Here is an 18,421-nt window from a genome sequence, read left to right on the forward strand (position 1 = left end):
GAGATGGTTTGGGGTGAGCTGGACCACAGAGTGAAGGCAAAAGGGCCAACAAGTGCTAAGCATCTCTGGGAACGCCTTCAAAATTGTTGGAAGACCATTTCCGGTGACTACCTCTTGAAGCACATCAAGAGAATGCCAAGTGTGTGCAAAGCAGTCATCAAAGCAAAAGGTGGCAACTTTGAAGAACCTAGAATATAAGACATATTTTCAGTTGTTTCACACTTTTTGTTAAGTATATAATTCCACATGTGTTAATTCATAGTTGTGATGCCTTCAGTGTGAATGTACAATTTTCATAGTCATGAAAATACAGAAAAATCTTCAAATGAGAAGGTGTCTCCAAACTTTTGGTCTGTACTGTATATAAAAAAGAAAATATATATATACATACATACACTGCTCAAAAAATAAAGGGAACACTTAAACAACAGAATATAAATCCAAGTAAATCAAACTTCTGTGAAATCAAACTGTCCACTTAGGAAGCAATACCGATTGACAATCAATTTCACATGCTGTTGAGCAAATGCAATAGACAATAGATGGAAATTATTGGCAATTATCAAGACACCCTCAATAAAGGAGTGGTTCTGCAGGTGGGGACCACAGACCACATCTCAGTACCAATGCTTTCTGGCTGATGTTTTGGTCACTTTTGAATGTTGGTTGTGCTTTCACACTCGTGGCAGCATGAGACGGACTCTACAACCCACAGAAGTTGCTCAATTAGTGCAGCTCATCCAGGATGGCACATCAATGCGAGCTGTGGCAAGAAGGTTTGCTGTGTCTGTCAGCGTAATGTCCAGAGGCAGGAGGCGCTACCAGGAGAGAGGCCAGTACACCAGGATATGTGGAGGGGGCCGTAGGAGGGCAACAACCCAGCAGCAGGACCGCTACCTCCGCCTTTGTGCAAGGAGGAACAGGAGGAGCACTGCCAGAGTCCTGCAAAATGACCTCCAGCAGGCCACAAATGTGCATGTTCTGCACAAACGGTTAGAAACCGACTCCATGAGGGTGGTATGAGGGCCCGATGTCCACAGATAGGGGTTGTGCTCACAGCCCAACACCGTGTAGGACGTTTGGCATTTGCCACAGAACACCAGGATTGGCAAAGTCGCCACTGGCACCCTGTGCTCTTCACAGATGAAAGCAGGTTCACACTGAGCACATGTGACAGACGTGACAGAGTCTGGAAACGCCATGGAGAGCGATCTGCTGCCTGCAACATCCTGCAGCATGACTGGTTTGGCAGTGGGTCAGTAATGGTGTGGGGTGGCATTTCTTTGGAGGTCCGCACAGCCCTCCATGTGCTCGCCAGAGGTAGCCTGACTGCCATTAGGTACCGAGATGAGATCCTCAGACCCCTTGTGAGACCATATGCTGGTGCGGTTGGCCCTGGGTTCCTCCTAATGCAGGAGAATGCCAGACCTCATGTGGCTGGAGTGTGTCAGCAGTTCCTGCAAGATGAAGGAATTGACGCTATGGACTGGCCGCCCGTTCCCCAGACCTGAATCTGAATCCCCACATCTAGGACATCATGTCTCACTCCATCCGCCAACGTCACGTTGCACCACAGACTGTCCAGGAGTTGGCGGATGCTTTAGTCCAGGTCTGGGAGCAGATCCCACAGGAGACCATCCGCAACCTCATCAGGAGCATGCCCAGGCGTTGTAGGGAGGTCATACAGGCACGTGGAGGCCACACACAATACTGAGCCTCATTTTGACTTGTTTTAAAGGACATTACATCAAAGTTGGAAGAGCCTGTAGTGTGTTTTTCCACTTTAATTTTGGGGGTGACTCCAAATCCAGGTCTCCATTGGTTAATAAATTTGATTTCCATTGATGATTTTTGTGTGATTTTGTTGTCAGCACAACTTTGTACAGAGGAAAGTATTCAATGAGAATATTTCATTCATTCAGAGATCTAGGATGTGTTATTTGAGTGTTCCCTTTATTTTTTTGAGCAGTATATATATATACAGTATAGACCAAAAGTTTGGACACACTTTCTCATTTAAAGATTTTTCTGTATTTTCCTGACTATGAAAATTGTACATTCACACTGAAGGCATCAAAACTATGAATTAACACATGTGGAATTATATACTTAACAAAAAAGTGTGAAAAAACTGAAAATATGTCTTATATTTTAGGTTCTTCAAAGTAGCCACCTTTTGCTTTGATGACTGCTTTGCACACTCTTTGCATTCTCTTGATGAGCTTCAAGAGGTAGTCACCGGAAATGGTTTTCACTTCACAGATGTGCCCTGTCAGGTTTAATAAGTGGGATTTCTTGCCTTATAAATGGGGTTGGGACCATCAGTTGTGTTGTGCAGATGTCTGGTGGATACACAGCTGATAGTCCTACTGAATAGACTGTTAGAATTTGTATTATGGCAAGAAAAAAGCAGCTAAGTAAAGAAAAACGAGTGGCCATCATTATTTTAAGAAATGAAGGTCAGTCAGTCCGAAAAATTGGGAAAACTTTGAAAGTGTCCCCAAGTGCAGTTGCAAAAACCATCAAGCGCTACAAAGAACCTGTCTCACTTGAGGACTGCCCCAGGAAAGGAAGACCAAGAGTCACCTCTGCTTCTGAGGATAAGTTTATCCGAGTCACCTGCCTCAGAAATCGCAGGTTAACAGCAGCTCAGATTAGAGACCAGGTCAATGCCACACAAAGTTCTAGCAGCAGACACATCTCTTCAACAACTGTTAAGAGGAGACTTTGTGCAGCAGGCCTTCATGGTAAAATAGATGCTAGGAAACCACTGCTAAGGACAGGCAACAAGCAGAAGAGTCTTGTTTGGGCTAAAGAACAAAAGGAATGGACATTAGACCAGTGGAAATCTGTGCTTTGGTCTGATGAGTCCAAATTTGAGATCTTTGTTTCCAACCACCGTGTCTTTGTGCGACGCAGAAAAGGTGAACAGATGGACTCTACATGCCTGGTTCCCACCGTGAAGCGTGGAGGAGGAGGTGTGATGGTGTGGGGGTGCTTTACTGGTGACACTGTTGGGGATTTATTCAAAATTGAAGGCATATTGAACCAGCATGGCTACCACAGCATCCTGCAGCTGCATGCTATTCCATCCGGTTTGCATTTAGTTGGACCATCATTTATTTTTCAACAGGACAATGACCCCAAACACACCTCCAGGCTGTGTAATGGCTATTTGACCAAGAGGGAGAGTGATGGGGTGCTACGCTAGATGACCTGGCCTGCACAGTCACCAGACCTGAACCCAATCTAGATGGTTTGGGGTGAGCTGGACCACAGAATGAAGGCAAAAGGGCAAACATGTGCTAAGCATCTCTGGGAGCTCCTTCAAGATTGTTGGAAGACCATTTCCGGTGACTACCTCTAGAAGCTCATCAAGAGAATGCCAAGAGTGTGCAAAGCAGTCATCAAAGCAAAAGGTGGCTACTTTGAAGAACCTAGAATATAAGACATATTTTCAGTTGTTTCACACTTTTTTGTTAAGTATATAATTCCACATGTGTTAATTCATAGTTATGATGCCTTCAGTGTGAATGTACAATTTTCATAGTCAAGAAAATACAGAAAAATCTTTAAATGAGAAGGTGTGTCCAAACTTTTGGTCTGTATTGTATATATATATATATTGCAATGCAGCGGCTTGCTGCATTACTGTAATGGTCCAGGATGTGTTTTGGCTGACCATGTACCTTCCCCTCAGGTGACTGATCACATGACTGTGACATCAGCACAGGTCCTGTGCACATAGAAGGTCTGATCACATGACTGTGACATCAGCACAGGTCCTGTGTGCATTGGAAGATATTTAAACCCTGGTAGTTTTGAAACAGGTGTGAAAGGTGTGAGGCTTGTTCCCTGTGTGGGACACCATTAGAGTGTGAGGCCTAGTGAAGCCTGGTGAAGCCTGAAAGGCAGAGGCTGGATCCTTATGTGTAAGCGAACCCAGTAGCGTTGGAGGGCAAGAGGCTTGGAAGACAAGAGTCCCGGAAGGCAGTGGCTGGATGTAAGGTGTGTAAACATACCAGTAGCCTTTAAAGGTACGAGGGCTTGAGACCCCCATCTGGGAAGCCGTAAAGCCACAGCTGTGGCAGAACAAACCTGAAGCAGCTAAAACCCGGCAAAGGTAAAAACACTGATTGATGTGGACATTGATATTGTTGCCTTGCTGAGGGCTGTATCTGGAGCCAAGTGGACATATCTGTCACTGGAAAGGCTCTTGGACATTATGTGTGTGATATGTCGGCGAGCCACTGAGATGGACTCAGTTAGAAGCAGTTATGAAGTATAATAAACTGCTGGTTTGTGAAATACCGGAAAGGTGTTGCCTGGTGTGCTTTAATTGACCCGGTGCAGCGAGTATCCCCCAGCATGATGACTAGCGCTGCCTTACAATATATATATATACATATATATATATATATATATATATATATATAGTTTTCTCGTTGCCATATTCTGGGAGCTGTAACTTTTTTACTTTTTTATTTTTTGGCGAACAGAGCTTGTTTTTTGTGTGACAAGTTGGAGATTTTTTTGTTACCATTTTAGGAAACATAACATTTTTGATCGCTTTTTAATCAGATTGTTCAGAAGCAGAATGAACAAAAGTCAGCAATTCAGTTATTGCTCTAACTTTTAATTTTTTGCGCCATTCACTATGCTGTAAAAGTAAGAAAACTGATTTGTTCGTCGGGTCAGTACGATTGCAGCGATATCACATTTATATCGTTTTTTTAGGCTACTTTTATAGACTAAAAATAAAATTTTACAAAAATTAATTTGTTTTTTTGCATTGTCATATCCTGAAAGCTATAACTTTTATAAATTTTCTTCCCAAATGAACCAAAATAGGGCTTGTTTTTTGAGAGACAATTTGATTTTCATGATATTTGTGCATTTTTTGTGAGTTTTCTTAGTTTATCATATATTTTAGGTAACTTTTTTTTTTACTTTTCCACTTAGTCCCACAGTGAGACATGTATATTTTTTACTCTGATCACTGGTCTCATGCACTTCAGCACTCGTGTACTGCAGTGCCGGAGACCTGTCAGTGACTCACTGACAGATCCTGTGGGACCCTGCTTATAGCAGGATCTTTCAGGCCACCGTACCCTGTGGTCATCAGATGACCTCAGGGTTCTATGGCAACAATTGGCACCTGCGATTACGATTACGAGGGGTTGATCCTGCCAAAGGGGGTCTTTTAACCACTTAGATACCGTTATGGCGATTGACAGCAGTATTTAAGGGTTTAATTGCCCCGATCAGTTTCAAAACTGGCCTGGGCCGGTAATACAGGGCGTCAGCTGTCATGTACAGCTGTTATCTGTGGGAATTTCAGCCGTGGGGCAGCACTATTCACTTATTCCTCAGCGTTGTTAAAAAGCGACGCTGAGTAATAAGGCCCCTTGAGGGCCGCCGTTAAAAGGCATATTGGTGGTCGTTAAGGGGTTAAACTTGGTAAACTTGGGGTCATTCAGTTTGCAAAAATGAAGACTTAGGGCAATCTTATTACAATGCACAAATACAGGTGCATCTCACTAAATTAGAATGTCATCAAAAAGTTAATTTATTTCAGTTCTTCAATACAAAAAGTGAAACTCCTATATTATATAGAGTCATTACAAACAGAGTGATCTATTTCAAGTGTTTATTTCTGTTAATGTTGATGATTATGGCTTACAGCCAATGAAAACACAAAAGTCATTATCTCAGTAAATTAGAATACTGTATAACAGCAGCTTGAAAAATGTTTTTAAAATCCGAAATGTTGGCCTACTGAAATGCATGTTCAGTAAATGCACTCAATACTTGATCGGGGCTCCTTTTGCATCAATTACTGCATCAATGCGTCGTGGCATGGAGGCGATCAGCCTGTGGCACTGCTGAGGTGTTATGGAAGCCCAGGTTGCTTTGATAGCAGCCTTCAGCTCGTCTGCATTGTTGGGTCTGGTGTCTCTCATCTTCCTCTTGACAATACTCCATAGATTCTCTATGGGGTTAAGGTCAGGCGAGTTTGCCGGCCAATCAAGCACAGTGATACTGTTGTTTGTAAACCAGGTTGGTACTTTTGGCAGTGTGTGCAGGTGCCAAGTCCTGCTTGAGAATGAAATTTCCATCTCCAAAAAGCTTGTCGGAAGAGGGAAGCATGAAGTGCTCTAAAATTTCCTGGTAGATGGCTGTGCTGACTTTGGTCTTGATAAAACACAGTGGACCTACACCAACAGATGACATGGCTCTCCAAACCATCACTGATTGTGGAAACTTCACACTAGACCTCAAGCAGCTTGGATTGTGTGCCTCTCTACTCTTCCTCCAGACTCTGGGACCTTGATTTCCAAATGAAAATTGGAACTCTGGGACCTTGTGGAGTGTGTCAATGACTGCCTTCTGGACATCTGTCAAGTCAGCAGTCTTCCCCATGATTGTGGAGCCTACTGAAACAGACTAAGGGACCTTTTTAAACGCTTAGGAAGCCTTTTTCAGGTGTTTTTTGTTCATTATTTTAATTTACTGACATAATAAGTTTTGTGTTTTCATTGGCTGTAAGCCATAATCATCAACATTAACAGAAATAAACACTTGAAATAGATCACTCTGTTTGTAATGACTCTATATTATATAGGAGTTTCACTTTTTGTATTTTGTATTTATATAGGAGTTTCAACTTTGAATTGAAAGACCTGCCGACGTTGGCGTCACGTGACCCGTCACATGACTCTGACGTCAGCGCAGGTCCTTCAACTCACTGCAAGTGCCGGGAACCAAGCAGGAGCGCTGCGCGGGCCGACAGATAGTAAGTATATATATATTTTTTATTTTATTCTTGTTTTACAGCTTTTTTAATGGTACCTGGGTGTGGATGAGACTCTCCTCTTCTCCACACCCGGGTACCATCCGCACATTAGAACGCGCCAATAACGCAAGTACAGATGCAGTCTTGTGGAATTGGCGCGTTTTAATGCAAGTCAATGGCGACGAAAACGCCGCGTTTACGCAAAATTAATTGACATGCTGCGGATTTTTGAGCGCAGCGTTTACGCTGCGGAAAAATCCGCATCACGGGCACAGCACATGCGGATTTCAATTGGGGAACATTGCTGCCCTTCTACCATGCGTTTTTCATGCGTTTCTGCGGCGTTTACGCAACTGCAAAAACGCCGCGGAAACGCATTAAATACGCATCGTGTGAACTCAGCCTATAAAATAGCCCCTAAAAGGACCCATTTAAAATACTTGGGCAGTGTGGCTCTAGATGTAAATATTATTTGGCATCATGATTATAACATCAAAATTTAGTGGTGAATATGATATAGGAATTCAGTTTATATATTCCAGAGATGGGATTACATACAGTGGTGGCCAAAAGTATTGGCCCCCTGCAATTCTGTCAGATAATACTCAGTTTCTTCCTGAAAATGTTTGCAATCACAAATTCTTTGGTATTATTATCTTCATTTAATTTGCTTGCAAGGAAAAAACACAAAAGAGAATGAAGCAAAAATCAAATCATTGATCATTTGACACAAAACTCCAAAAATGGGCCAGACAAAAGTATTGGCACCCTCAGCCTAATACTTGATTGCACAACCTTTAGCCAAAATAACTGCGAACAACCGCTTCCGGTAACCATCAATGAGTTTCTTACAATGCTCTGCTGGAATTGTAGACCATTCTTCTTTGGCAAACTGCTCCAGGTCCCTGATATTTGAAGGGTGCCTTCTCCAAACTGCCATTTTGAGATCTCTCCACAGGTGTTCTATGGGATTCAGGTCTGGACTCATTGCTGACCACCTTAGAAGTCTCCAGTGCTTTCTCTCAAACCATTTTATAGTGCTTTTGGAAGTGTGCTTTGGGTCATTGTCCTGCTGGAAGACCCATGACCTCTGAGGGAGACCCAGCTTTCTCACACTGGGCCCTACATTATGCTGAAAAATTTGTGGGTAGTCTTCATACTTCATAATGCCATGCACACAGTCAAGCAGTCCAGTGCCAGAGGCAGCAAAGCAACCCCAAAACATCAGGGAACCTCCGCCATGTTTGACTGTAGGGACCGTGTTCTTTTCTTTGAATGCCTCTTTTTTTTTCCTGTACACTCTATGTTGATGCTTTTTCCCAAAAAGCTCTACTTTTGTCTCATCTGACCAGAGAACATTCTTCCAAAAGTTTCAGGCTTTCCCAGGTAAGTTTTGGCAAACTCCAGCCTGGCTTTTTATGTCTCGGGGTAAGAAGTGGGGTCTTCCTGGGTATCCTACCATACAGTCCCTTTTCATTCAGACGCCGACGGATAGTACGGGTTGACACTGTTGTACCCTCGGACTGCAGGGAAGCTTGAACTTGTTTGGATGTTAGTCGAGGTTCTTTATCCACCATCCACACAATCTTGCGTTGAAATCTCTCGTCAATTTTTCTTTTCCGTCCACATCCAGGGAGGTTAGCCACAGTGCCATGGGCGTTAAACTTCTTGATGACACTGCGCACAGAAGACACAGGAACATTCAGGTCTTTGGAGATGGACTTGTAGCCTTGAGATTGCTCATGCTTCCTCACAATTTGGTTTCTCAAGTCCTCAGACAGTTCTTTGGTCTTCTTTCTTTTCTCCATGCTCAATGTGGTACACACAAGGACACAGGACAGAGGTTGAGTCAACTTTAATCCATGTTAACTGGCTGCCAGTGTGATTTAGTTATTGCCAACACCTGTTAGGTGCCACAGGTAAGTTACAGGTGCTGTTAATTACACGAATTAGAGAAGCATCACATGATTTTTCAAACAGTGCCAATACTTTTGTCCACCCCCTTTTTTAGGTTTGGTGTGGAATTATATCCAATTTGGCTTTAGGACAATTCTTTTTGTGTTTTTTCATTGAAGACAAATTAAATGAAGATAATAATACCAAAGAATTTGTGATTGCAATCATTTTCAGTAAGAAACTGAGTATTATCTGACAGAATTGCAGGGGTGCCAATACTTTTGGCCACCACTGTAGATAGCATATACTCAAAATTTCATATATATACTACCTTATGATGACAACCATTTATAACAGTAATTACAATTGCAATACATGATTCTGAGGTAGATATTAGAGGCTAATCTGTATATCACACATAATCTCAATTTTGTATCATGGTCACTATCTCTATGGGTCAGAACATCAGGCAAATATAAAATACATAATGCCACCCAGAGATAAAACAGAATATTGAAGGACAAAGATAAATGCTGTGACCCCCATAACTTGATGAAAAACTTTTTAGTCAGCAATAAGCATACAGACCATGTGCCATCTTATTGGAAACCACACTGCCTTGTACCCCAACGCGCATTTTGCGTTCTGCTTCGTCGGGGGGTACTGAGGCAGGGCCATACCTGGGTTTTTATCTGGTATAGAGGATTGAGGTCACCTGGAACATCCCATGATCACAGGCGCATGTATTCTGCCTATCGAAATCCCGCAGCTGCCGTCCCGGAAGTCCAGCTGCGCATGACCGCAAAGCCGGAGTTCCGATTGGACGCCGGAAGCGAGGCCACGATGACGCGGTGCACACACGCACCACATGGAAAATAACAAGGCACCATGTTGGATTAGGGAAAAAATTCCCCCAGTGCCCATTACTAGCCATATAAAGTACATTGCATAAAGAAAGTGACAGGGGAATCTTATACATATATATCCTATATTGTTTGTTGCTTCAATGGGCATACATTTTTAATGATTCATCATACAGTCAGGGTTCAGAATCTTAAAGATAGAAATAATAATATTATTTACAGATGCCCATAATTCCACATAATCATATTACTTCATTGATATAGTATAAGCAACAGGATAATCTAACCTAAATATATGTTACTTATTCATCAAATTTTCTAATACCTTATATAATCCCATATCAGTCTATAAAATAATACTTTAATAGATAAACAATATACATACAATTCCCAGGAATAGCAGCATAGTATAGTGGTACGGGAGTGCATAATATATTTAAGATATTTAGGATCACAGCAATGTCAAGATTACACCAAAAATGGGACAAAGCTCACTAGATCATTCAAACCATTGGGTTTGACAGTATCCAAAACAGTAATCCATTTTGCTTCCGTTTTATAGAGGAGTTTTGTAGCATATCCTCCTCTCACACCTAGATGGATTTGATCAATCCCTTGAAATCGTGAATTACACCAATTGCAGTTGTGGGACTCACGAAAATGTTTAGGGATGTTTTTTAATTTGACTATTTATTCTGGATCAGAAATTTTAGCCGCATTTTTAACATCCCGTATGTGCTCCAGTGTAGCATTGGCGTCTCTGCCCCCTGACAGGCAGAGACGCTGTCCCGCTTACCGCCGAGCTCCTGGTCCGGCGTCTTCCGGCCCTCCTGCTGCTGCTGCGCGCGCCATCCTAAGGAGTCCCCGGCCAATGGCCGGAGGACCTCTCATATAAAAGGCACCTTCTCCAAAATGGAGGTGCCCGTGCAAGGTTGTAGCTCTGTGTTCTAAACTCTGATTCAGCCCTCAGGTCCCGCTGCTAGTCTGACTACCAGTCCAGTCCGCCAGCCTGACTACCAGTCCAGTCCGCCAGCCTAACTACCAGTCCAGTCCGCCAGCCTGACTACCAGTCCAGTCCGCCAGCCTGACTACCAGTCCAGTCCGCCAGCCTGACTACCAGTCCATTCCGTCAGCCTGTCTACCTGTGTCCGCCAGCCAAGCACACTCTCCAGCCCGACGGTCTGTCTACGGTCCTAACCCGCCAGTCTGTCTATGGGCCTGGCTTGCCTGCCTACCTGGAGAACGTACCGGTTACCTGCCGTGCCTACCAGCCAGCCTACCTGGAGGCTCCTGCCAGTTACCCGTGGTGTCTGCCCGGATCACCCGTCAGCCCGCCTGCCGTGCTCATCTGCTGTACCGGTCAGTCCCTGCCTTCTGACCCATGGGAGTCACCTGCTCTCATACAAGGACTGGTCCAGAGTAGCAACTAGTCCCTCTGCTCGGTCCTTCCCTGGTTCACGGAGTTGATTGAGCCGCCGTGCGACCTTGGACAGTCCAAGTTGATACCTAGTTACGCTCCTCTGGTCCCTCCTTGCACCGCAGCACAGAGGTTCCAACATCCAGAACTCTAGCGCAAAATTCTCTGGATGTTAATCCTATATAGATTAATTTACAGGGACAAATTGCCCAGTAAATTACATCAGTTGAGCGACAGGTTATACGATGAAGAATTTTAAAGGTATGAGTACTAGAAAAATCATGAAAGTCAAAGGCTCTATCTACCTGGGGACATGCCCCACATGAACCACATGGGTAACAACCCCATTTTGGAATACGGGAACCAAAAAAGGACCCTTCTGCTGGAGGTGGTATATAATGGCTTCTTACCTGTATATCATTTAGATTTTGAGATCTTTTAGGGGTTACCAAGGGTTTCGGAGACATAATATTTTTTAGGATGGGATCCGACATTAGTACTGGCCAATATCTTGTGAATATTGCAGAATATTTGCGTGATATGGAGTTATCAATCTCACCTGATCATCATTTTTCTTTTGTTTGTTTTTCAGAAGTTGATCCCTTGGGGTCGCCGCTGCTCTACTATAGCCCTGTTGGATGGCATCATTATTATAGTTACGGCCTTTAAAGCGTTTTCTTAGTTCACCAGCTTGATTCTCAAACAAAGCACTAGAGGAACATATTCACCTAGCCCGGAGGATTGACCAGTGGCAATAGATTTAATTACTTGAGGAGGGTGAGAGGATTTTGCACTTAGCAGTGAATTTACTGCCGTTTTTTTTTTATATATATCGGTTGAGATTTGACCATCCTCCTCCTTCCTGATTCTTAGATCAAGAAATTCAATTTCCACAGGGCTTGACGAATATGTCAATTGTATATTCCGTTCATTTCTGTTCAATTCATCAAAAAACCTCTCCAATTGGTGTAATTCCCCCTGCCATATCAAAAAAAGATCATCAATGAAGCAGACCCACATGTGGACCGCTCCATCATCTCTATTCGGGTAATTTATACTTTGTTCCCAATAATCCAGGAAGAGACACGCATATGACGGCGCACAAGATGCCCCCATAGCCGTACCCCTTTCCTGGAGGTATATTCTATCTTTAAAGAGAAAAAAAGTTATGCGTGAGGATATACCGTAATAGCTGGAGGAGTAGTTCAATAAATTGATGATCCATCTTAGTCAGACCCAGGAAAAATTTGACTGCTGTTAAACAGTCCTCATGGTTTATTGACGTGGAGTTTTTTCCCCTGATATGGAACTATCAGCGCCTACCTCATGTTTAATTTTACATTTTCCTGGATTAATATGTTAGGGTATAGGTTGTACTTGATGGACTTGTTGTCACGATTCCTCCTCCCAGTGTGTCTGGGATTCAGTGATGGACAGCTCTGTCATCTTATCCAGTGGTGGGGCATGCTGAGCTGTCAGTGCTTTGATTGACAGCTCACCTGATCTAGCTAAGTCTGGGAGATGCGGAGATTTCTCCAGGTGCTCCCTGTTCTTATTAATTCTCATACCTCATTAGAATAAATCATCGAATAATTATTGTGCTATCAAAATTTGTAAGTTGCTAAGATTTCTCTAGTTGCTCCCTGTTCTTAGTAAATGCCTGTTATTTAAGTGAGCTGTCTGGCCCAGATCACTGCCAGTCAAAGCTTCTGCTCTCTGGTGTGTGGTTGCCTGTCTCCTGTGCTGTGAGTTCTGATCTACTGTTGCCGGACCTTTGGACAATGTTTTGACTACCCGTTTGTTTAGCCCCTTTGCTTAGATCTGCAATTTCTCTGGTATTCTGACCCCAGACTGTGACCTGACTTATTCCTTTGTCTTTTCCCTTAGTTTACTATGTTCTCTCTTGGTACTGGTACTGACCCCAGAACGTCGGACTTCTCTGCTTCCCGGCCTGTCCGTGAGTAGTGACTAGCGTCACACTTGTGTCTTCTTTCATACTTAAAATTATGAAACAGACAGAAGAGGTAAGTACATAGTAAAAAAAAAACTCATGTATTAGTATGGCAGCAAATTGGAATGCTCTATAGATAAAGCAAATTATAATGCATTGTGGATAAAAAAAAAGTCAAACAGACTCACGAGTGGGTGACACTGTGCAATTGATAATAATTACCGTAATCATGTGCACTTTCCTAGTATCATAACAGCAACATTTAAACAAAGTTTAACGATATATTAAAATCTGAAAGATGTTATAACAACCTAAACATTTAGGGATCAATAACAGGCCAATGGAATACAGGGACAGATGTAGGCCAAGCAGAGATGTAGTACCCTTATTTAGAGGAGACAGTGGCGATATCAACACTAGTAGAACGATCGTAAGAAGTATGTTGTGTTATCTGTGTTTACACTGATACTTCCATGCCACTGTCTCCCTGTGGTATGGGACAATGCATTCAAAGTAATAGCGCATAATCTAAAAGTGTCATCAAAGGGAGCATGTGTGTGAGGACCTAGTTAGCCTGTCTAGATCTCAGGGAAGCATACAGTACATCAGTGGGATTGGCTTGATCAAATTAACACAAGGCCTACTTTGAGCAGTACATCCATTATTTTGCTACAGATTTAGCAAAATCGAGATGAAGTTTCTCACTTGATGACAGATGATACACGTTTGCAGAAACTGAGACAGCAGGCAGCATTCATAGTTATAGTAGTAGGTTAGGGCTGCTGGAATTCTTGCAATACAGGAAGCAAACATAAAAGGGCTGGCAGCAGAAAAGGAAATGCAGTCAAGAAACTAGCTACTGTATGTCGTAATCCATGGAAATAGTCATTAGGTACACCTTTACACGTAAGAGGAAGTTTTATAACCTTATTGCTGAGGAAATGAGCAGGAAATAATAATAATCTTTATTTTTATATAGCGCTAACATATTCCACAGTGCTTTACATACATTATCATCACTGTTCCCATTGGGGCTCACAATCTATATTCACTATTGGTATGTATTTGGAGCGTGGGAGGAAACCGGAGAACCCGGAGGAAACTCACGCAAACACAGGGAGAACATACAAACTCCTTGCAGATGTTGTCTTTTGCTGGGTTTGAACCCAGGACCCCAGCGCTGCAAGGCTGCAGTGCTAACCACTGAGCCACCGTGCTGCCCAGGAAATCAGCTAAGGACAGGGCCTTTGTTGCAAAGTCACCTAATAAGAGGCCCGGAAGCATGCATGCATTAGGAGTAGGAGCCGAGGTCCCAGTAAATGGGCATCAGTAAAAAGCAGGAGGTGATGCCTTGAGTCTAAGGGTTCAGTATGAAGGTGGCAACCGCCAACAGCCAGTAGTGATGGTTGCAGCAATAAGAGTTTGTGACAACACTATAGCCATTGACGTGTTTTGCTCCCTTAGTCATGCTGTAATTGCAAAAGGATCCTTAAACGTGTATTCTCAAGTTGTCTCTTGAACAGTTCAGACCAGTGCTTTCTCCATAGTTTCTATACTTCCTGGTTTCCAACAGGGCGGGCTCTTCTGCTTGAGTGACAGTTTTAGTGAATAGTTTAACTGTAGTATTAGTGGAACTGTACAGGTTAGCACTAGTTCTGCTGTAACACATTCCGCTATCAGTGCTTTTTTCTGAAATGTACACAGTTATCACTATATTTACATATAGAGATAACAGGGCATTTGACCAAGCACAGGGCTCCCACAGCTAGGAGCCAAGATTAGCAGACTTGCTGTGAAAGTTGCAGACTTGTGATTTATAACTGCATCTCTTCAAGAGATGAGAGGGAGAGGAGGGAGGGGGAGGAAGGTGAGCAGTAACTTCTATTTAGAAATCAATGGATTCGAAAGAGTTGACTGGTATGTTAAGATTTAACGCCTCACCTGAAATGTAACTAGTGCACACTCTGACAGGGTCTAGAGGCCAAGCTCTATGGAAATGAGCTGTACTGTATAAAAGATAAAAGCTGTAATTGCAGAAAAATGACAGCAGATAGAAACACGTATATTACTTACCGGTAATGTGTTTTTTGGGAACCCATGACGGCACAACGAGAGAGGGGATCCGCCCTTCAAGGACAGGAAACTTTCAAGATAAAAAGGGCGGCGCCTCTCTCCGCCTCAGTGGATTACAGAGCATGAGAGGACACTCCAGTTAGAATACATAAATCTTATTAACTATATACAAATTTCACCCATGTGAATACTTCAATACGCACCAGCCTGAAGGTGATCACCATAGTGACAGGGAGGGAATGTAAAGGTGCCGTCATGGGTTTAGAAAAAAACACATTACCGGTAAGTAATATACGTGTTTTTCTGTCATCCATGACGGCACAACGAGAGAATTACAGAGAACTAGGTATGTAAGGGAGTGACCACAGCCTGCAGAATCCTTCTCCCAAATGTGAGAACAGAGGAGGCAGAAAGGTCAAGCCTATAGTGATTATAGAAAGTGGACTGAGCTGACCATGTGGCCACCTTACATATTTGCTCAATGGGCATGTCCGCTGTTTCTGCCCAGGAAGCTGCCATGGCCCTTGTAGAGTGGGTTTTCAGATTGTTAGGAGGATCTCTGCCTGACCCCGTATAGGCCATCGTGATGGCTTCTCGGATCAACCTTGATAGAGTGCCTTTTGAGACCTTCGTCCCTTTCCGAAATATAGAGCCCTATCCTTCTTCCATGAGCTTGTGGGTACTAAATAATGTGTAAAGCATCTCCTGACATCCAAGGTATGACATTTTTCCTTCTTGCTATTTCTTGGTTCAGGGCAGAAGGATGGTAGTCCTATCTCCTGAGACATGTGAAACTTGGATACAATTTTAGGTAGGAAAAAAGGGTCTGGTCTCAAAACTACCCTATCGTCTAGAATTAAGGTAAAAGGTGGATCTGCAGATAGAGCCTGTAACTCACTAACCCTCCGTGCTGATGTTAAGGCCACAAGAAGTATTGTTTTTAGGGTAAGTAACTTTATGGACCTTGAGCTAAGGGGCTCAAAGGCAGAATTTGTTAATGCGTTTAGCACTAAGTTCAAATCCCAAGAAGGGCCCCTTATTATAGGGGCTGGTTTGGCTCTACTGCATGCCCTCACAAACCTGGAAACCCATTTGTTACCGACCAGATTATAATTATGCAAGGCCCCTAAGGCAGAGATTTGGACTTTTAGGGTGCTAACCGCTAGGCCTTTTTCCAGCCCTTTTTTGAAGAAATTCCAAAATGGACTTTACGGGAACCCCCCCTCCAGGGAGAACACCTCAGATGACAAGAATTTCTTCCAGGTTCTACCGTAAATCTTAGTAGTGATTGGTTTCCTACTACCTAGAAGAGTAGTAACTAGTTTCGATGAGAATCCCTGACCTTCTAGCAATGACCTCTCAAGTTCCAGGCCGCTAAGTGCAATCCTTTCACCTGAGGATGGAATATAGGATCTTGAGCAAGAAGGTCAGGAATCTCTGGAAGAATCCAGGGGTTCGTGATTGACATGCTTCTCAGCCAAAAGAACCATGGTCTCTTGGGCCAGAAGGGGGAAAACCACTCGTGCCTGATCCTCCCGGATCATCCTCAAGACTGCTGGAATTAGGCACGTTGGGGGAAAGGCATAGGCCAGACTGAAATCCCATCTGCACTGGAAGGCGTCTACTACTAGAGGATTTTCTGTGGGATCCAGTGAACAGAACTTTTTTAATTTGCTGTTCTGACGAGTCGCAAATAGGTCGACCTCTGGAGACCCCCACATGGCAACTAGCTGACGGAAGACTGAATGATTTAGAATCCATTCTCCCTGCAATAGTGGCCTGCGACTTAGAAAGTCTGCCTTCGTGTTGTCCCCTCCTCTGATATGAAGGGCATTTAAAGAGAGAACTTTCCCTTCCACTAGAGAAAATATCCTCCCCGCAACCCGCATTAGAGATTTTGAGCGAGTTCCCCCCCTGGTGGTTCACATATGCTACAGTGACCTGGTTGTCGGACAGAATTTTTACGTGATGTCTTTGTAGAAGGGGTAAGAAGCTGATTAGTGCATTCTCTACTGCTCGTAGTTCCCACATGTTTGAAGACTCCAGACTCTCCTCCTCTGACCAAGTCCCCTGTATCGGGTGGTTGTTTGGGTGCGCCCCCCACCCCCTGGGAATGGCGTCTGTGGTAATTACTCTGGTAATAAGGGGAACCCAGGGGACGCCTGTCCGGAACGTGTTCGTCCTTAACCACCAGTGCAGTGACTGAATTACAATGTGAGGGAGTGTCAATCTGCCCTCCAGATGACCCCAGAGGATGACCTCATTATTTAGGACGTCCCATTGTAATTCTCTTGAGTAAAATTGGGCCCAGCATACTGCTGGAATGCAGGAGGTGAGGGACCCCAGCAGAGACATGGCCCCCCTGAGAGTCATTACTGGGTTTGCTATGGCCGCCGAAACCAAGTTTTTTATTTTTTCTGTTCTGGCATGTGGCATTTATGTCGAACTGAATCCAGAGTAAGACCTAAAAAGATCTGAGTTGTTTGCGGGATCAGTTTTGATTTTTCCAGGTTTAAACACCATCCTAAGTTTTTTAAGATGGTGCACACCTGATCCACTTGGGCTAGGCAATGATCGTGAGTTTTTCCCACTATTAGGAAGTCGTCCAAGTACAGAATGATCAATCTGTCTTCCTCCCTGAGATGAGCCGTAACCTACGCTATAAGTTTTGTGAATATGCGGGGCGCCACTGCTAGGCCAAAGGGAAGAGCTCTGTACTGAAAGTGCCTGACGACTGCCTGTACAGTTATGGCCACTCTGAGGTATCTCTGAAAGTCGTGATGGATTGGCACATGATAATACCCATCTCTTAGGTCCAACACTGCCATGTAGCAAAGAGGAAATAGAAGGCTTATTGTTGATTTTATTGTTTCCATCTTGAATGATGGAATGTTCAGGAATTTGTTCAGGCCTTTCAAATTGATAATCACTTTGTATGAGTTGTCCGGTTTCAAGAAATAAGGGGGAATAGAACCCTCTTGTTTCCTCTTGTGGTGAAACCTCGTGTAAGACATTCTTTCGAAGGAGGCCTGAAATCTCTTCCTCCAGTGCACGCTGTTCCGGTAGAGAGGATCTTAAGGCAGTCAGGATAAATCTCTCTGGCGGGTTCCTCAGAAATTCCAGCTTTAATCCTGATGTTATCAATCTGAGGAGCCACCTGTTGGAGGAGATCCTTTCCCAGGCTGGAAGAAAGAGAGAGAGCCTCCCTCCCACCTGGGATAAAGAGTCATTTTGGGGGTTTACGACTATCTTGGGAGGGCCGCCGAATGAAAACGCTTTTCCTCTTCTGGAGCGATCCTCCCACCTAGGTTGTTCTGTGGATGTTCTTGTGCGGGTAAATTTCTTCCTCTGAAAGGAATGTTTGAAAGCCGAGAAGGAAGATTTAGGAAATCCCTTCTTGTTGTCCCCTGCTTTTTCAAGAATTG

The sequence above is a fragment of the Phyllobates terribilis genome, unplaced genomic scaffold, assembly GCF_046119375.1.
Source record: "Phyllobates terribilis strain yellow unplaced genomic scaffold, ASM4611937v1 Scaffold_2__4_contigs__length_985480577, whole genome shotgun sequence".
NCBI classification, from domain to species: Eukaryota; Metazoa; Chordata; class Amphibia; order Anura; family Dendrobatidae; genus Phyllobates; species Phyllobates terribilis.